The sequence below is a fragment of the Colossoma macropomum genome, unplaced genomic scaffold (assembly GCF_904425465.1).
Source record: "Colossoma macropomum unplaced genomic scaffold, Colossoma_macropomum, whole genome shotgun sequence".
In the NCBI taxonomy this organism is placed as follows: domain Eukaryota; kingdom Metazoa; phylum Chordata; class Actinopteri; order Characiformes; family Serrasalmidae; genus Colossoma; species Colossoma macropomum.
Genome location: NW_023494804.1, coordinates 8,299,928 through 8,319,705, shown reverse-complemented (window position 1 = coordinate 8,319,705; position 19,778 = coordinate 8,299,928). Strand labels below are relative to the sequence as shown.

At 39.3% G+C, this 19,778-nt stretch overlaps 1 long non-coding RNA gene across 1 annotated transcript in view; it reads left to right on the top strand.

The window, feature by feature from the left end:
- The first annotated feature begins 520 nt into the window (after positions 1–520).
- Positions 521–19,778, top strand: part of LOC118824866 — an 80,958-nt gene continuing 61,700 nt past the window's right edge. The window contains exon 1 of the long non-coding RNA XR_005008631.1: positions 521–930. This is a non-coding gene — a long non-coding RNA (uncharacterized LOC118824866). The remainder of the gene's footprint in view (positions 931–19,778) is intronic.

The following is a 19,778-nucleotide window of genomic DNA, read 5'->3' as shown; positions in this document are numbered from 1 at the left end:
TCTGATCTCCTCAGTAATACCTGCTGAAAAATGAAATGCTGACCTCTGTGCATTACTTTATAATGGCTATTTCAGTAGTGTCCCACTTACTTGAGATGCATGTCAGTAGGTTCAGCTTGCCTAAACTTCCCCCCCTTCCCCCTTTTAGCTCTCTCTCTTTCTGTCTGTCGAACTCTTTCTCTCTTGCTTTTGCACACACTTGCCGTGTCTGACCCCTAGGTCAGGGTGAATTGACTTTGAGCCTTGTCTAACTGGGCCTCTTTGAGAGCAGCCCTCGCATTCCTGCTTGCTGCAGCGCTTATTACCAGCGCCAGGGAGGAAGTTTCTACCGGCAGGGATTATGCGCAGTTTCCTTGCCCAGAAGCTTTTGGGCTTTGTCCCCTCCCACTCTTGAAAAGCAGCGATTCCACAAACTAGAGGTGGTGGAAAAGGAGGGGGGGGTTATTAGTTAAAAGCAAACTTAAACCTGCTCCTTTTGCAATGCCTTTTTCTCCCTCCTCGTTTTTTCGGAGCTGGAAGAAGGAGCACGTTTCGGCCACGTTTTTGTACGGCGGGCGGCACAGAAGTGCATTGTGTTGGGACCGGAGTAGGGAGGGAGGAGGAGGAGGGTGCTGGAGGAGCACAGCTGCACGGCGCACAAGAGCCGGCTTCTCAGCCTGACAGGCAGGCAAGCAGCGAGAGGGAGAGAGCGAAACGAGGGCTCTTCCGCCGCTCTCTTGGGGGGGCCCCTCCGTCCAGCAGTCCCCCCCCACCAACCCCACAACCTCCCCACTCCTCCGCGCTACAGCAGCTCCGTCCGGGATTTTTATTTATTTATTTATTTATTTATTTATTTATTTTAAAATCAAAGCACCGAAATGTGGAATGGGCGCGGACGAGTGAAAGGATTCTGTTCCCTTCTTCTGTGGCTGGCTACTCAAATTCAGTACAGTGAGTACAACTCTACTCTTCGCTAAAGTTGCTCACACTCTCGCACTCGCACAAAGAGCCGTCCTTTTCACGATGCCCACAGGCGCTCTGCTTTCCATTTGTTGTCCGTGTCTGTCGTAAGTCTTTCAGAGTGCTTTTCTTTCTCGGTCAGAGCAGAACTACCTTATCATTTTTACAAAAGTGGCTGTCTGTGGGGAAAAAAAGAGGGCTTTGTGCTTTGCAAATTCCAGCCGTGCTTTAGGGTCACGGCCCTAAAAATGGTGTCTGTATGTTTGTACATACCAAAATACAGAATCCAATCAGATAACGGCTGATCATAAATCTGCCCAAGGCCTGCTGCACTGCACAAGTTTCTTTTTTCGCGCTTTTCCTGCTTCAGGTCTTTTTTTTTTGTTGTGTTTCACAACTTACATGAAATGTGCACTTGATTTGAACTTGGAAATGACTGAGGGACTTTTCGAACACTGTTTTTCTTTTTTTTCGGACTGTACAGTGCACTAAGTAGTTGCACAACTTAGGTGCTTGCTCCTGAGAGAATCGCACATGTTTTTTTCTTTGCAATAGGAAGTGACTAACTTATTGGAGGGAAAATGTATGTTTAGGTGTGCTACCCTGTAGTGTATTCACTGTTTGTGAAGTTCGGAAAGCTGTAGGGCCTTTTATGCAGCTTGCGCTGGAGAAATATTAAGGCCTAATAATGCCAGAACTGTTCTCTGGGCTTAGCAAGTAAGCAGCAAATAAATTTGTAGTTTTTCGCTGTGCAAATGCTTAAACAGGCCTGTAATGTTTACCATTCATTTACCATCTTGTCTTGTGACCATAAAGAATATTAATCACTGCAAACAGAATTTTCAGTCTGCCAAATTAATATGAAGAAGATTTCAGAACAGCTTTGCTTCTGTATGGAATTTATCGTAGTTTTTATTGTTGTTATTGTTCTGGTCTGTTTTTTCACCCCTGCTTATGACCCAATATACCAATATATTATATTATTTGTGTACCTCTTTTCTCAAGCAAATTTCAGTTTCCAAAAAGTTCAAAAATTGAGTACAGCCTCATTCATTTTTTTAAAGTGTTCTGTTAAATATAATCTTGTGGACTGAATTATCCTGTTTCTTTTAAAGTCGTTTGCTTCGGAGTCTCAAGGCCAAATTTTTGTGTTTTTTAATTTTTCATTATGCAGAACTTAAAAACTAGATTCCCGTCCCTGAGACAACCTTGTGACACAGGATTGAAATGTTTTGACAGGAGTTATTGGACTGCTTTCTTTTCACGAGTGGTATTTCAGAACATGGCCAGAGGCATGGAAAAAGAAATGTTAAAAAAATAAATAAATAGAAAAATGAAGAAAAAGAGAAAAATGGTTTCAGCCAGTGCTAATATTTTCCCTTTTTTTTAATATCTGAAATGGGGATATTGTGCCTTAACTGTCAGTTTTATAAATACACATACAGAGAAAGAGAGAGAGTGGCCTGCGCTGTATCTGGCCCTCTATTTTGGGTATATAGGTCAGTATCTTCTAAAGTAGCAGAATTGCACACCTTCTTATCGAGGGCTTATGAAGTCATTGTGGCAAGGGATTTATTTTTGGCCGAGGTCTTTGCTGTTCTCTAGGCATAAAGCAAGTTGTTGCCCGGACTTTTCTACCACACATCTACCCCCCACCACCCCCCCCCCCACCCCACACCCCGCAACTGCTCTCCTTTCGCAAGCTTTTCATAAGCTGCATGGCTTCCTTCCTTTTGAAATGTGCTGTGTGCTGTACAGTAGGCTCTGCGCTGACCTTAATGAGAGCTGCTCCAGATATTTTGACAGCAGTGTTCGAAAGAAAAGGGACATTATTATTGCGTGTGTGTGCTCAGTGGGCTGCAGAAGCAGCAGATCTAACGGCTAGTCAGGTGGATGTGGGCTTGCTCCCCCCCTCGACAGGCGGAACACTGGGTGCTCGATGTGTCTTAACTGCCTCGCAGGCTGTAAATGTGTCGTATTGCCATTTGCAGGGAAAAGAAGGAAAACCACAATTAGCCACAGTGTTTTATGAGCTGTTAGCTTCCAGGTGCTTGGTGGCAGGCCGAGGAACAGGAACCCCGCCTAGAACATGTTTTTCCAGGTATTACGTTTCTTCTTAAGCACCTTCTCGGCCTTGACGGACATGTTGTAAAAAAGGCAGGGTCACTTCTAAATTGGCTTTTCTAAATTGTGCACTTTCATTACTTTCAGGAACAAAAAAAACAGTCTAGAAGACAGTGATGTCTTTGCTTTTGGGGTAGGGTCAATGAGGTTTCGCAAAATACGAGCATTTTTTGGTGCAGCTAAGCTGGTTTTTATTTAAATTTGGTCTCCTGCATTTGACTTATTGCTGTGAAATTTGAATTATTCAAACTGTGCGCTCAGAAAAAGAATTGGGTGAGGCATAATCTTATCTGAGTGAAATGTAAATAGCATTTTTCTTTTTTTGCCATTCTACCACAGTCCATACAAATTTGAGGCTCTGATATAGTTAACACGAATGTAATTTCTATGAAAGACCCTAATTTTTAAATAATTCCATTTTTATTCAGTAAATTTTGAGCAAATTTCAAGTGTTAGTCATTTTTTAGCCTGCAAATGCAGCGAAAATAACCCTTATCCACCTCAGTACAGTGTCTCAGGCACAATATGACACTGTTTCAATCATAGATTTTCCACACTTGTCCATTGTGTGCCATTGAGGTACCCCATCCATAGTTGTTTTTTTGTCTCTCTCCCTCTCTTTCTCTCTCTCCCTCCTCTTGTTATCAGAGAAATGGCACTAAGGAGCTTTCTCCCTCACAGTCCCTCACCGGGCGAGCCATAAAAGAGATGATGTCATGTCTGAGCCGGAGACTGTGTGGCCATTCGCAGTGATCCGTTTCTTATTCAGCTCACTTGAATGGCACAAAGCTGAGTGAAAGGGATTGAGAGAAGGATTGGAACCCCCAACAAATTTACCACCGGCCCCAGGCTGCACACAGTTCCCAATCTGGCTGGATGTAAATGAAAACATTTGTTCGCAAAAATAAGTGGACGAAGGGCCGAATCTTTCCAAAAGAAGATGGAGGGAACGAACGCCCATTGTTTTGTAGCCCGCCATGCTGTTAGAAATTACACAGCTGGGTTTAAACAACAGGTTCTGAATTTGTAGCTGGACAGAAGCACAAAGGAATATTTGTAGTAAGTGTAACTGCGAAAGAGTTGTGGCTGACATGATGATGCTGTACAGTCCAGTGCAGTGCTACACAGCAAACTGGACTGTGATATCACTTCCTCCTCATTAGTAAGACCACGGCAGGGGCTCGTTGGAAGGGAAGACGTCTCCTTGTTTCAGAGGCGCGGGTTGTTCGTCCTGGCCCGTTTGAAACAACCAGGCTTCTTTTAACTCGCTCAGTGCTGTCCTTTTGATGGCCAGCCTGACAGGGTGGGGGTACATGCCGAGGCAGTCTTCATTAGGATGTTTTAGAGAGAGGGGCTGCTGGGGGTGTGTGGGGCGGGGGTGCTAAAGAATATATAAGGAAAGGGGAGTATTCCAGACACAAAAGGCAAAGGCAAATATTTAGTGTGAGACAATGGCTGCGCCAAGTAACTCACCATGGGGTTAACTTCTCCTATTGTCTGCTCGTAATTGGAGGATCAGCACAAGCAGAAAGTCACTGGTCGGTGCTGTGGTGGTCAAGTCTTTGGAAGTTGTGCTAACTCTAAGAAGAGGGGGAAGTTCTAATCACTTGGCTGACATTTTGCCAGCATTGTGAACCTGTAACCTGGTAAAAATGAGTTAAACTGGACTTTGGCATTGTCATTTTATGCAACTTTGCCATTTTTCCTGTCTTTTAACAGAAGAAATTGGTTATTTTTGTTTTGGAAAATCTCTTTATTTACATACAGTGCAGTTGCTGTATCTTAACTCACTCTATGAGACTGTAATGCTTTGTCAGTCATTTAACTAGAACGTAGTTATAGTAATTGCATTTAGAATCTCAACCTTCACTTATTTTCTAATTACTTGTTAAAGCTTAATTAGGTTTTAAAGATCGGTATCCACTTTCAAACAAAGATTTTGTTATTTTAGCCAAGATTCTGGTTATATTAAACTAAGAATGAAGGTTATATTGGTCCCCACATGGAAGAGCAAGCTTTAACATACTTTGAAGCTTTCAGTTTCTGTAGTTGCTCTGAAAGCCTCTAAATGTAGTCAGACTTCATACTGATGCCACCACCCTTTATTTAATTTCCAGTCAAAAACATTCATTATATTTCTGAAGAGAATCAGATATAAGACAATCAGTTTGCATAATGAAGGGGAAAGTCAAAGGAAAATAAGTAGGGGGAAAAATTCCAAAACAGGAGTACAAAAAATACAGACCACCAAAAGACAGACCACCAAAACTGTCCCTGTCAGATAAACTACTCTTAAAGCTTTCATCTTTAAGAGAAAATCAAGCTCCACTCTTTCTTCAGATGTGAAAGAAAGTCTGCAGGTGTTTCTGTTCAGACTTACACTATGAGATGACAACTCAACACTGTGGGTCTGAAAGGATGTGTAGCTCTCAGGAACCCCTTACTGAGAAAAGGAAAGAAACAGAAAAGAAGACAGTTTGCACTAGAACTAGACATTTGAGATGTGGAATGAGGTTTTTATGGACTGATGAATCTAAATTTGTAATTGGGATTATTAAGACTGAACTGTAGGTGTGGAAAAATATCCCAGCAGGTTTATGTGAAGAACTGGAAGCGAGTTTCCTGAAAAGAATGAAAGCTTTAATAAAGGTAAAGGGTGGACACCCTGAGTGTCGAATAAACTGATATTATATGGCTGCTGTCGTAACAAAATCTCCAGTACATGTCCATGTACATCATGAAATTTACTCACAATGTAAAGGGTAACGGGCATTTTCAAATTATGTCAAAAACTGGAAAACAGCAAAAATGGTGATGCAATGTTTTGTTCCAACAGCAGTGATATTTGGTTGTTGAGGCTTCTGTGTAATTTTCTGTTAAAAATGCATTTTCTAATTTTTTCCTGACACTGAAAAATGAATAGATTGTACTTAATGGTCATTTTGACTGGAAGTGAAATAAATAAAGGGTGTTTTTTTGCACAGTACTGTACCTTCTGGAATGATATCAGTATCTTCAAAGGAGAAGTCAAAAATGGAGTAGTGTTCTGTAGGTACAGAGCTGGGTTTCATATATGATCAAGCCTCACGATGATTCACTTTTAGTTCAGTAAAATTGATATATGCCCACATTGAACAATGTATAATTAGCATCTCAGCTTAATGTAAGATTGACTGGCTCTTTATTTTAAAAAGATAAAGTTTAACCCTTAAGCAAATCATTTCCCCCAGATGTCTCTAGCTGATACATTAACAGGGAGGTGGGACCACACAGCTACGACTGAACATGTGGTAAAACTTTGGCATGCATATACGAGGAGATAAGGCTGAGGCTAATATGGAAAGGTCCTGACCCTGTCAGGCCAGACACCGGGGAGTCTCTGCTTCACGGAGTGTGTGCATTCGGGTGTTTGTGCGTGTGTGTGTGTGTGTGTACGCAGCTAAAGGGCTCTTGTGAGACAGGTCTAGAGGCAATAAAGGGGGATCTGGGAAGTGGAAACTTAATACTGCCTGGCTGCTGCTATTGTGTACATCAAGTCTCCAGCTGCTGGAGATAGCAGCGTGTGAAGTAATGAGTTGTCTGGTTTTATATTGACCAGTCTGGTGCTGTGGTCATGGGGCCTATTAAATTTGCTATTGAGAGTGAAGGATTATGCACCTAAAATAAATTAAATGGTGGCAATGAATAGATTGGGAGAGAAAATGAGGCCTACTGCCTCCTCTGTGTACGTGCTAATCAGATGAACATTTTGCTCTTGGTGGATAAATAATACACATATATTGAAGATTTTGTGGCAGATTTATTTATATGCATTCCATTTCGTCATAATTCAGGGGTGGAGGTGGATTTTAGTGTTGCTATTTTATGAAAATATTTACAGTGCTGTGCAAAAGACTACCCGTCATTTATTTACTTTCCAGTCAAAACGGCTTGTCGTTTTATTCAACAGTTATTCATTTTTCAGAAGATATTTCTGAGGAGATTAGATATAAGACAATCTGCTTGCATAAGGAACAGGAAAGTCAAAAGAAATTAGGTGAAAAAGTACGAGTTTCCAAATATTATTAACAATGATTAAAAGATACAGAGAAAATTGGACTCCTAACAACCACCTGCAAGACCTGGTAGACCACCAGCACAGTCCCCAACAAATAAATAGCACTTAAAGCTTTTATCTTAGAGAGAGAGGAGAAAATCAAGCTCCACTCCTGATTCAGATCTGAAAACATCCACAGCCATCCTTCCACTGTGAGAAGACGACTCAGCGCTGTGAGTCTGAAAGGATGTGTAGCTGTCAAGAAGCTCTTACTGAGAAAAGGAAATAGTTAAAAAAAAAGTAGAACATTTCTAAAAAAGAAGCTGCTGGTGTTCTCAGAACAAGTCCAGACCCCAACATCATTGAATGTGATCAGTTGGATTGTGAGATGTAGAAAATACAACCAACTTCCAGGACCGAACTTTGGAGGTGTGGAAAAATATCCCTGCAGATTTCTTTGAAAAATCTAAAGCAAGTCTCCTGAAAAGAATGGAATATAATGAAGGCAAAGACTGGACACACTAAAGACTTTAAAAAATGCAATCAACTTCGAAGGCTGAACTTGGTGAAATCCCTTTGAAAAGTGTTTCTTTGAAGCAAATTTCCTGAAAAGAATGGAAGCTGTAATAAAGACACAAGAGTCGCCACACTAACTACTAAAAAAATACAAGTTGTTGAAGCTTCTGTGCAATTTTCTGTTAATTATGTGTTTCTTGCTGAGATTGAAAAATGAATAACTTGTACTTCATGGCAGTTTTGACTGAATTAAATAAACGAAGGGTGGTCTCTGACATACGCACAGTAATAACACATGTTTGAGTAAGTCTACTGAACAAAATGATTATGTATTGTATATTGTTGGTGGTATTCAGTCGTTGTGGAAGAATCTGTTATTATTCATGTCGAGGGACCCCATTAGTCTTGAATGTGTTTAACGTTTACGTTTTTTGAACATGTTTTGTTGGTAATGGCATTCAAGCATTATGTGATACATTTATCTTCAATAAAAGAAAATGTGTCTTTTTCAGGGAGTGCTTCTCGCCTTGGAGGAACATCGTGGCGTGTTTTGGAGACAGAGAGAGAGAGAGAGAGAGGAGAGAGAGAGAGAGAGAGAGAGAGAGAGACAGGGCATTGATGGCGTGTAATGAGGAGAACGGCAATATAAAAGTATTCTCTGTAAGAGGAAATTCAATCGGGGCCCGGACCCTCCTTAGGGGAAAAGATTTGTGTCTCTGTTTACAGGCTCCGTGATTGGTTTCACTTACGGTTGCCCGGAGAGCCAAACATATGCTTGCGCTGGTGGAGCAGACAGTGGCTCCTGGGCCTGTGTGGGGCCGCGGCACTGACGCTTGGGGCTGCTGTGGAGGGCCGGAGCTTTCTGGAGCTGGAACTATCTGTCATCAGACGTGTGGGGTGAACTCCGTGCCCCCAGCGGCTGGGGGGGGGTTGTTGGTCTGAGTCCCCAGACCATGCTGTAATAAGATCGGCCCTTAATGGTGGCCGGGGTCTATTTGAGCCCCCCAGCCCCCTCTACGATGAAAAGCTGTGCATATTGGCTAGCTAAGGTTTCAGTTGGGTCAGCCTCATCTGGGTTGGTGGACCATAAGCCTTGAGCGTACCTCTGAAATGACAGGGCGCTGATGTCATGGTGCTATTCTTTGTTTGTGTGGCGTGCAAACGTGGCCTGTGGTGGGCTTTTCGGGGTCAAGACTAGACTTAATGGAGACAAAAAAGGCAATCGATGCAGTGTACTGAAGTGAAAATGCTTCTTATGACCATTTCTTTTTTAGGGAGCTGTTGGGATGATTGTGTATGTTATTTCATTATGTCTGCTCACATGCTTATGATTAGGGATGCACCAGTATGGGAATTCATTTTTCATGTGTATATCTGCTGATGCAGATACATAAACTTTCATAGAATGTAGAAATTGTGCCTCCACCTGGATTGGTGTTATGGAGAAATATAACATTTATTACTACGGGGCTACAAGTGCAGTAAAATGGATCATATACAGACATTTTTCATTGTGTCTTCTAAACATTCTGCTTTTCCTGTACAATGAATACTCATGATAATCAACTATCAGCTTGAAATATAAATCTAAGAATCTGTCCTGTCTGTCTGTGTGTCTGTCAGTCTGTCTGTCTGTTTAGTATTAGGGATAAATAAAACTCCCTATCTATCTGTCTGTCTGTCTGTCTGTCTGTCTGTCTGGTAGTAGGGATAAATAAAACTCCCTATCTATCTATCTGTCTGTCAGTCTGTCTATCTGTTTAGTATTAGGGATAAATAAAACTCCCTATCTATCTGTCTGTCTGTCTGTCTGTCTGGTAGTAGGGATAAATAAAGCTCTCTATCTATCTATCTGTCTCTCTGTATCTCTGTATCTCTATCTGTCTATCTGTTTAGTATTAGGGATAAATAAAGCTCTCTATCTATCTGTCTGTCTGTCTGTCTATCTGTCTATCTATCTATCTATCTATCTATCTATCTATCTGAATCTTCCCCAAGTATTATATATTTCTCTGCCTTTATTCTTCTTTTACCTATTATTATTAATACTATTATTATCAAAATTGTCATTAATAGTATGTTTATATCTAGGAATAAATATAGAGATAGATATCTAACTATCTGTCTGTCTGTCTGTCTATCTGTCTGTCTATCTGTCTGTCTGTCTATCTAATTGAGGCTCACTCTATATATTTTCCTGAAGTATAAACTCTCTAATCATCTCTATATTTACCTCCATTTGACTTCTGTTGACACGGCCTACGTTTCAGTTTCTGCTTTAATCTTTTATTGCCCAAGTTTTCCCTGCCTGTTATGAGACAAAAGCATCTAGCGTTTTGCAGTAATTGCAGTGATGATATTTTGCTCCACAGAGAGTAAACTTTCAGGAGTTTTTAATTTTTTTTATTAACATAGTTTGATGATTCAAAACAGAGTGTATAACATCTTGCTAATTATGTTAGACAGTTCAAACGTTCTGTGAATATGAAGACTGATGTTTACATGCTTTATTGGGACTTCTTTAGTTTTGAGAATTTGTCCTTGCTGTGTTTTCAGGATGCTCAGTTATTAGATTACTCTGTGCGTGTCTGAATTAATTCATTCAGCCTCTTTTTTGTGCTGCATGACCTTTTCTCAGCATAGGGAGCCTTTTTAAAACAGCTTTTCAGTTATTAAAAAGTCCTTTAGTGTCCACATATTTCTTGCTACAAGATACATGACAGTTTACATGAAGTGAATGTTGTCCAACACAAAACTGTAATATATTGAATAATCCATTGGATTATGTTAGGCACGCCCTGATATGACAATTGTGGGCCGATGCTGATATTCAATATTTTTCATGAACAAATCTGCTGATGCTGATAAAGAAGTTGGAACAATTTTAGTACAGTAACTTTCAGTTCAGTGAATACATCATCAAATCTATTGGTACCGTTAAACAGCTATTCAGATTTTTATTTTTAGCAACACTGATAGATAACAAAGACTTAATTGCAGTGTACAGCTGCAAAAGTTTGAAGACGCCCAGTCAAATGTTTTTTTTGATTTTCTGAGTGAAAATAAGTTAACACATCTTTCACAGAGAGCATATGACATGTTGCTGCAAAGTTTAGTGTGTAATTTCTATATATATTTCTGTGAGTTTAACATTTTAGGGGGGGCTCTCACTTTATTTGCATAGCTCCCAATAGATTATCTATAGATGTTCAATTTAACAATATGAACAAACAGTATCTAACAGTAATAGGGCTAAGATTAGGATTAGTACCAGGGTTAGGATTAGGATCAGGGTGAGGGTTAAGTTTGGGTTTTGGCTCTAGGTTAGGATTAGGTCAGGGTAGACGATTCAGGAAAATCAAGGTGAATTTAATAGGCAATTAGTAGAATGTAAGTTATATGCAATACAAGCATCTACAAAGCATTCACAGTGGACTATTCAAATAAGGTGTTAAAAACATAACAGATTAAATGTGCCTTAACCTTTGCACTGGCAACATTTTTAAAGTGTGTTAAATTCAGCAAATAAACAGTAATTTTTGCAATAAAATGTGCAGAAGTGTGTTCTCTGTAGAGGGTGTGTTCCCTTATTTTCACTTAGAAATTCAACAATACATCATTTGAGAATAAGTGCCCAAACTTTTGCACACTACTATTTGTATTTTGCATTATGCTTCATATGGTTCTGAAAGAACGATTGAAAATACATAAAACTATATCAGATGCAAGTTTGATTTCTGGAAATGTGATTTCTGTGTGGTTAATGTTTACAACACTGTTTGTAAGACATCATTCCTTCAGCATCGTCTTATACTAGTGATGAACTGAAATAAACATTCTGAACCGAAACCAAAACCAGAATCAGGACATTTTTTGCTGAAAACTGAAACCATAAACTGACAAAAGTTTTAAAAAAATCAAACCGTTTATGTAAAATAAAATTACTAAAATTGTTATGTAGACTACAGTGTGTTCATGGAATTCAGTATCCTCAACATTAGAGAATGGTTGGTCAACCCAAGCAGTGATTTCCATTATTTTAAGTTACCTTTTTGCACTTTTGCACGGTTGTTTGTGAATTTTTTCACTTTATCAAAACAGCTTTGGCGTGCCAGCAGGGACTTTACTTTCTGCTTCTGTTGTTTTGCTGTATTTTGTGTATTAAGTGATTTTCACAAGGTATCAAAGCTGTAGTAGAGGTCATAGGGTTTTGTATGATTTCTTGCATGAATAGTGATTATAAAAGGCTTGTCTAATGTGCCTCATAGAAAGTGTGAATTGGTTCTAAATGGCTGACATTTTCACCATTGATCTGCTGCTCAAGCTGTTTGAACTTGTCTGCACTGACCGGTTCAGGAGAGTGAAAGAAAACAAACAAGTTTTTTTTTTTTTATCACTATTTCTCATTTACATTACAACCAAAATTGTTTGTAAAGGGGTGCGCAGTCCTGGTTCTGGAGATCAACCATGCTGCAGAGTTTAGCTCCAACCCTGATCTGGCACACCTGATCCGGGTAATAAGGACTTCAGGGGTATCTGACCATTAGAGCCAGGTGTGGTAGATCGCCAGGACCAGGATTGAACACCCCAGTCTTCCCTTCATTGTAGACCTGTTTAAACTTTATTTTTGTTCTGAATTTTTGTTTGTTTTTTCTCATAAGGCTGAAAACCAAAAGTGCCATTTTTTACCTTTTTTGGCCGAAAATTTGACCTGGAGGCTGAAATTTCAGTGTATCCATATCTTAAACCATGATACTGTGATATATTTGGAAAATATTGTGATATTGAATTAAAACCTCCCAGCACTAGTTCTGTTTATGGATAGTCTGTTTAACAATACAGTTGATTTGAGCTGTGTGTGATGCTTCGACAGTCCAAATACGAAGTCAGAGGCAAAAGCTTGGGCAACACAGGTCAAATTACGTTTTGTTGATTTTCCAAGTGAAAATAAGTTAAAACATCCTCTACAGCGAACATGCTTCTCCACATTTACCTGCACCGTTACTGTTTATTTGCTGAATTTGACACATTGGAAAAAAGTAAAGCACAAAATGTGTACAAAAGTTGTGGCACATTTTACGTTTTATTTCCAGTATGTTAAATTCAGAAACTGCACACTAAAATTTGCTAAAAAATGCCATACTTAAGTGGGATCTCTGTAGAGGATGTGTTAACTTATTTTCACTTCAACAAAACGTGTAATTTGAGCAGGGCAGTTCAAACCTTTGCATACGACTGTAAAGTAGTCATCCTCACTGGGGTGGATTCTGGGGATTAGTTTGTCTGAGTACTGGCGCTTCCACTCTTTCATTTAGTCAGTCGGTCACACCATCAGTCAGAGGTGTATGTGTGTGGGTGGGCGAGCATCCGCCTGTCCCTCACCTCCACCACCCCCGATACTACCTCCCCTTTCTCATCTCCATATCCCTGCTTCGTTCTCCGCACCCCACCCCTCATACCTCCCTTTAATTGATGGCCTCACCTCAGCAGGCCCACCTTAAAGGGCAGGAGGGACGTCCAGCGCCTGTTTCCGCTCGCTGCCGGCCCTCAGAGGCTGCGGCAGTGTGGGACTGATGTATCAGAGCTTGTTGTTGGAGTGAGACAGAGAAGGAAGAGAGAGAAAAACAGAGAGAGACATAGCGGTGCACTAACAGCGCTGATGCCACTGCGGGGGTCCCTGTGCCTGCTACATTTCAGACAAAAAAAAGCTGGAATACGAAGCAAAGGCAGGTGTGTTTTCTTCCTCCCGATCCCTTTTTGCTTCCCTTATCTCTCCCATATGTTTTTTTTCCATGGCGGCCGGGCTTTTGATGAGGTGTCGGAGGAAGCGAGGTTGAGGGTGTGAGTCGTAACCCATGCGTCATCGCCTGGGTGAGGAGTGTCTTTTCCACTCAGGCGGGTTGGAAATCCTTAGATATGGCAGGACGCAGTGACTAACGTACTAACGTCGAGCTCGGATTGAATTTTCACTGTCTGTGTGTTTGTATGTTTAACTATGATTGTTTCAAGAATCAGTTAATCTGTCAACTATTTGTTTTTTATTAATCAACTAATGTTTCTGTTTCATTGAGAAATGAATGTAAAAATTAATGGCACAAGAAACCTAAATTTGAAAACTCGGCATCAAAATATTAAATTGCTTTTGTTTTTTGTCAGTTGAAATTGCTGCTGATTTCAAAGTATGATTAAATCCTAGAGTTTGAAAAGGATGCTTTTAACTATTAACTATTTTAAATAATGGTGATATAATTTTGTGGCTGTTTTATGGCTTTCAGTACATTCACAGAAAGACAGCAACTAAGGATTATTTCTATAATTCACTACTTTTTCGATGAATTGACTGATCTAATAATTATATATATTGTTGATATTACTGTCATTTATTTCTCAGCTGAAGTTGTTGCTAAATCAAATATGACAAGAAAATTTAGTTAAAAATAAAGACTTTAATTAAATTAATTAATAACTGTTACATCCAAATAGTTAAAATAATATTACTTCATTTACCTTTTAGTGGCTGCTTTCATTATATTTATTTAACTTAGTCTTTTTTTATTTTTACGATTCCAGCCCGTGTTTAATGTTTATTTATGTATTTTTAATTTTTGCCACTATTTATGATTCTGATTGGGGCATATCTTAAATGCCTGTGACATCTGATACATCACTGGCTGAAGGTTTCTGCTTTTAACGTTATTTTATGCACTATTATCTTACCAATGACAGGACGGCATTAGTTTGGAGTCTTACCGTTTCTGTATTGAAGGGCTAACTCAGAATAGCATCAATTTTTCTACACTGTGCTTAACATCACTGAAATGTTCCTCTCTACTGTGAATTGTTCTGTTTTCCAAAGTGTAAGCTAATGTCACCTTTCCTGGGCTGATATTAGCCACTTCGGCTAGTTAGTTGGCCTAGCACTTACCTACTGTAGGCGCAAGCAGAAAACGTGTTGGTATTTGGGTGCTTTACTTTATTTTTGTGTGTTTGTTTCATTGTTGACTCGTCTCTGTGAAATGCCAGCTCCTCTTTTACGTTGTGCATTACATACTGCGACTTGTGGGTCTTGCCTTCTTGACTTTATCTCCATTTGCAACACTGTTGTTCAAAGTTGAGCAAAATGACAGAAGCCGTATCGAGAGTGTGTCGAAATCTGTCCGAATTAACATTCATACAGTACTGAATAGCTTCCTTTATTTAATTTCCAGGCAAAATGGCCATTAAGTACAAGTTTTTTAGAAGGTCTTTGTGAAGAGATTGGATGTAATATTTTCAGAACTGAAGCCACCGAAACTGTTCTCATCAGTTAAACAGTACATGAAGATTTTCATATTCAAGAGAAAAATCAAGCTCCACTCTTGCTTCAGATCTGAAGAAGTCCACAGGTGTTTCAGTCCATCCTTCCACTGTGAGAAGACAACTCAGCACTATGAGTCTGAAAGGATGTGTAGCTGACAAGAAGCTCTTACTGAGAGAATTTGAAAATCAAATAAGGAAGCTGCTGGTGTTCTCAGAACAATGGACTGACCACCCCAGAGCCCAGACCTCAACATCACTGAATGTGTTTGGGATCACTTGGATTGTACAAAGCAGAAAATACACCCAACTTCTAAGACTTCTGAAAGTGAGTCTCCTGAAAGAATGGAAGCTGTAATAAAGATTAAGAGTGGACACAATAAATACTGAAAAAATGACATTAGTTGTTGAGGCTTAGGTGTGATTTTTTTTTTTTCTTTCTGAAAATAAAAATAACTTGAATTTAATGGGTGTTTTGACTAAATTAAATGAAAGAGTTTTGTGCACAGCACTCTATGAACATTACAGTTAAATGCAAAGGTTTGGGCGCCCCTGGTCAAATTACTGAACAAAAAAAGCATAAAATGTAGCCTGCGCAAAACTGATGACACGTTTTAATTTTTTGTTTTTCCCAATGTGTTAAACTCAGCAAAAAATAGAAATTATACCCTAGAATTAGTAGAAAATAGCACATTTTAAGTGTGTAGAGGATGTGTTAGCATACTTTCACTCAGGACATTGAACCTGGGGGTGTTCAAACCTTTGTGTACAGCTGTATATGGTCCTTTAAAAAAACATCGATAACAAAAAATCCACGTCGACAGTTTTTTTTATCACTGACTTAGTCGACTAATCATTGCGTCCCTCATAGAGGTGGGCAGTATGATGATATTTTGTTCTTATCGTGATGACTTTTATCATGATAATATGCTTTTCTGAGTGTGGATATCATCCTTACTCAAAAAACAGTGGCCAACTGCATTTTTCATTAAAAAGAGAGAATAATTTGTAACTGAATTTCGTGCAGAGCGGTCTGTGAAACATTGGGTAAAAATGGTTGATCTGAGATTTTTGACTGGCTGTTTTTAAACGTGGCACTACCAGTGCAGTTTGTCTGTTTGTCAAGATATCACCATTCCTATTGTGTATTGTGAAAATGTCTTTTAAGTATCGTGATATGATTTTTTTACCGGATCACCCAGCCGTAGTCCCTGGTGTGGGTGCGTGTTTGTGTTTGTATCTGTGCGTGCGCATGCGTATGCATGTGTCTGTGTTGACAGGGTGCTTCTGCTGACATTGGGATTGACCTGCGGGGTGCGACATCTCAGGAGGGGGTGTGTGAAGTAGAGGTTATGTGCGCACGTGTATGTGTGTGTGCACAGTTTGGATGTGCATATGGCAGAGACAGTTGTGTTGTTTGGGGAAAGGGTGGGAGGGGATGACTAGGGGGGTCTATTCTGTGTGGCAGGACACAAAGCGAAAAAGGGATTTTTTTTTTTTTTCCCCAAGCCAAAGTCCCGTCCCCACCCCTCCTCCCCCACCCCTGCATGACTTCCCGGGTGACAGGATCTCGCACGTTCAGGCAGCGATTTTATTAAGTATTCATATGGTAATGGGGGGCAAAGGAGGAGCAGATTCTCACATAAACTTGATCTGTCCATGAATAGCGGCCTGTTTGGCCTGACCCCTCGGTGGCTCGAAAAGACACTGCCCACCCGAGCCCAAGTCCTGAGGAGAAATGAAAAGCAAAGCACATTCCATGGCTTCTCCCTCTCTCTCTCTCTCTCTCTCTTTCTCTCTCTCTCTCTTGCGTACTCTCTCTCTAAAAGACAGCTTGGCATTCTCAAAGAGCGACTGCTGCAGCTATCATCCCCTCACTCTCTCCGTTTCTCTGTTATTTCTCTATTTTTCTCTCTTTTTCTATCAGCACTCCCTCTCTTGCTCCTCAAATGGCTGTATCATACCTCTCTCGCCCTTTCTCCCTCCTCCTTGGCCTCTGCACCTGAGGAGCTCGAGGAGTTTTCTCTCTGCCCTGCGGGTCGGCTTTCAATTGTGGTTTCATAGAGGCATTTTTAAACCTCGCAGCTTACGCCGTGTTAATTGATGACGTAATTGTCGACAGAACGCAACACAGAATACGTTGCACTTTACTTTCTCTCACATGTTCACTGAATGACTGGATTATTATTTTTAAATGTGTTGCTACCCCAAACCATCGCTGTTCGTCATTTTCAGTGATTTAAATCAGATTCAGTCTTAAATAGCCATACATTGAGCCCTATTATAAAAAAAAAAATCACATTTCATCTATTCAGCGCTGAGCTGAAAGAAACATGCCAAAGTCCACAATGTTTTTTGTCATGCATACCTTCTTCATAACATAGCCTCAGGGTGCTAGCCTCCTGCCGGCCCATTTGCACGGGCTGCGCTAAATAAGATTTGTCCTGGTGGATATAATGCTCATCTTATCCCTGCCTTGCCACATCGCATTACGCCTCTTGATTATGTCTTCATCAGTATCTCCAGATCTTCTGAGTAGGGTCTTTTCATTCTTAATAAACATTATTGTTTATTCTTTATTACTGCTGGAGGTAGCTGCTTTGTGTTTTTACATTAAAACATTTCTATTGAGTAATAGCCTGCAACATCATTGAAGTGGATTTTTCTGTTCATTTTATTTTTTATTCATTTGTTTATTTGTTGTTATTTATGTGTTTTTTTTTATTTTAGGAACATAAAAAGGAGATAAATGTGAAATTATCTCATCAATAGGTTTACTAAAGCTTACTAGGCACTTTAAAATAAATAAAATGTTATAATCCCAAATATAGTGATGTTGCTAGTATACTTTATAAACCTACTGACAAGTGTTTGTTTATTCATTCATAAATTAATTGTCTCTTTATATATATGTGTGTGTGTGTGTGTGTGTGTGTGTGTACACACTTATGTGCTTATGTGTGTGTTGATACTTAAGATATAAATATAAGTATCATACACTCTTCACAAAAAAAGGTACTAAATTGTCACTGGGGTGATACGTTTTCAGTCTTCAGTGCTTTTAGATAATGAACATTGTGCCATATTTCATTACAGTTACATTCCTTAAATTCTATTGACTCCATGCACCCCGTCTCGTCTCCAGGCTTTTTTATTTTGTTGCTCTGTTTTAAAACATCAGGTTGTGAACAGGTGCTAATATGTACTGTTTCCCTGGGAAAAAAACGTACACAGTTGGACCTTTAAACCACTGTTGTACCTTTGAGGGTACATTTACATTGTTTGTACCTTGTTGAACAAAAAATGTACCTGAACAGAACCTTTTTTCTGACAGTGCAGTGATGTTGCAATCATGTTTACCTTTTTTATTTTTTGCTAATGAATATGAATTTTAAGGGTGGCAGTAATATTGTGGTTATGTGGTCTATTAGCTGGAATGAGGTAAATGGGCTTTGCCTCACAGTTATTTAAAATGGGGCCACTTTGTTGTTTCTCCATTAGCCTCATTTGAAAAAAAAAAAAAAACAATGAGATGGAAAAGCAGATGGGAGGCTTGTTAACGCAGTCGTTTATGAACTTGGGTGTCTTTGAGACGGGCCATTCGCAGGGTTGTCACGGACTTCTTTCACTGAAGGAGCTGATTAAGCACTTCAGGAGCACCGTTGTCCCATCACCTTAAACAAAAGAATGTGTTTTTTTTTGCAAGCAGTTAGAGGCTTATTTGTGATGTCATCATACAACCTGTGTTTTCTTTGAGTTTAACTGTGATGTCATAATAGGATTAATGTTTTGCTGGTGGTTCACTGTGATATAATAGGAAGAGTGTATTGTTTGAATGTAATTGTAATGTCATAATAGGATGGATGTTTTGTTTGAGTTTAATTGTAATATCATAATAGGAAGAGTGTTTTTTGAGTTTAGTTGTGGTGTCATAATAGGAAGAGTGTTTTGTTTGAGCTTAATTGTGATGTAATAATTGGAAGAGTTTTTTTGTTTGAGTTTATTTGTGATGTCATAACAGGAAGAGCATTTTGTTTGAGGTTAACTGTGCTGTCATAATAGAGTGTTTTGTTTGAGGTGAACTGTGTTATAAAATAAGTAGATAGTGTTTTGTTTCCGTTTAATTGTGATGTCAAATAAGGCGTGTTTTGTTTGGGTTTAATTGTGATGTCATAGGGGTGTTTTTGAATTTAATTGTGTGATGTCATAATATGAAGAGTGTTTGGTTTGAGTTTAATTGTGCTGTCGTAGCAGTAATAATGTTTTGTGTGAGTTCAGTTGTGATGTAATAATAGGAAGAGTTTTTTGTTTAAGTTTAATTGTGATGTCATAATAAAAAGTGTTTTGTTTTAGTTTTATTGTGATGTCACAAGAGGAGTGTTTTGTGTGAGTTTAACTGTGATGTCGTAATAGGAAGAATGTTCTGTTTGAGTTTAATTGTGATGTCATAATAGTGGTAATGTTTTTTGTGAGTTTAATTGTGATGTCATCATTGAAAGAGTTTTGTTTGAGTTTTAATAATAGGATGAGTTTTTTTGTTTGAGTTTAATTGTGATGTCATAATATGAATGGTGTTCTGTTTGAGTTTAATCGTGAGGTCATAATAGGAAGTATTTTTTTGTTTGAGTTTAATTGTGATGTTATAATATGAGCAGTGTTTTGTTAGACACACACATTGTTAGCTCACCTTGCGGTTTGCTTTCCCCCTTTTTTCCCTTTTAGTCTGTCACAGCAGTGTTGCTTGTGGTTTTGAAGTACATTTTTCTGCCTAACTGAATTGTTTTGCATGCGGCGTAATTTATCCTGCTTCAGCTGATCTCTTTGTATGGTATCATTTGTGGATTATTTAGGTGCAGAAGTGGCACTG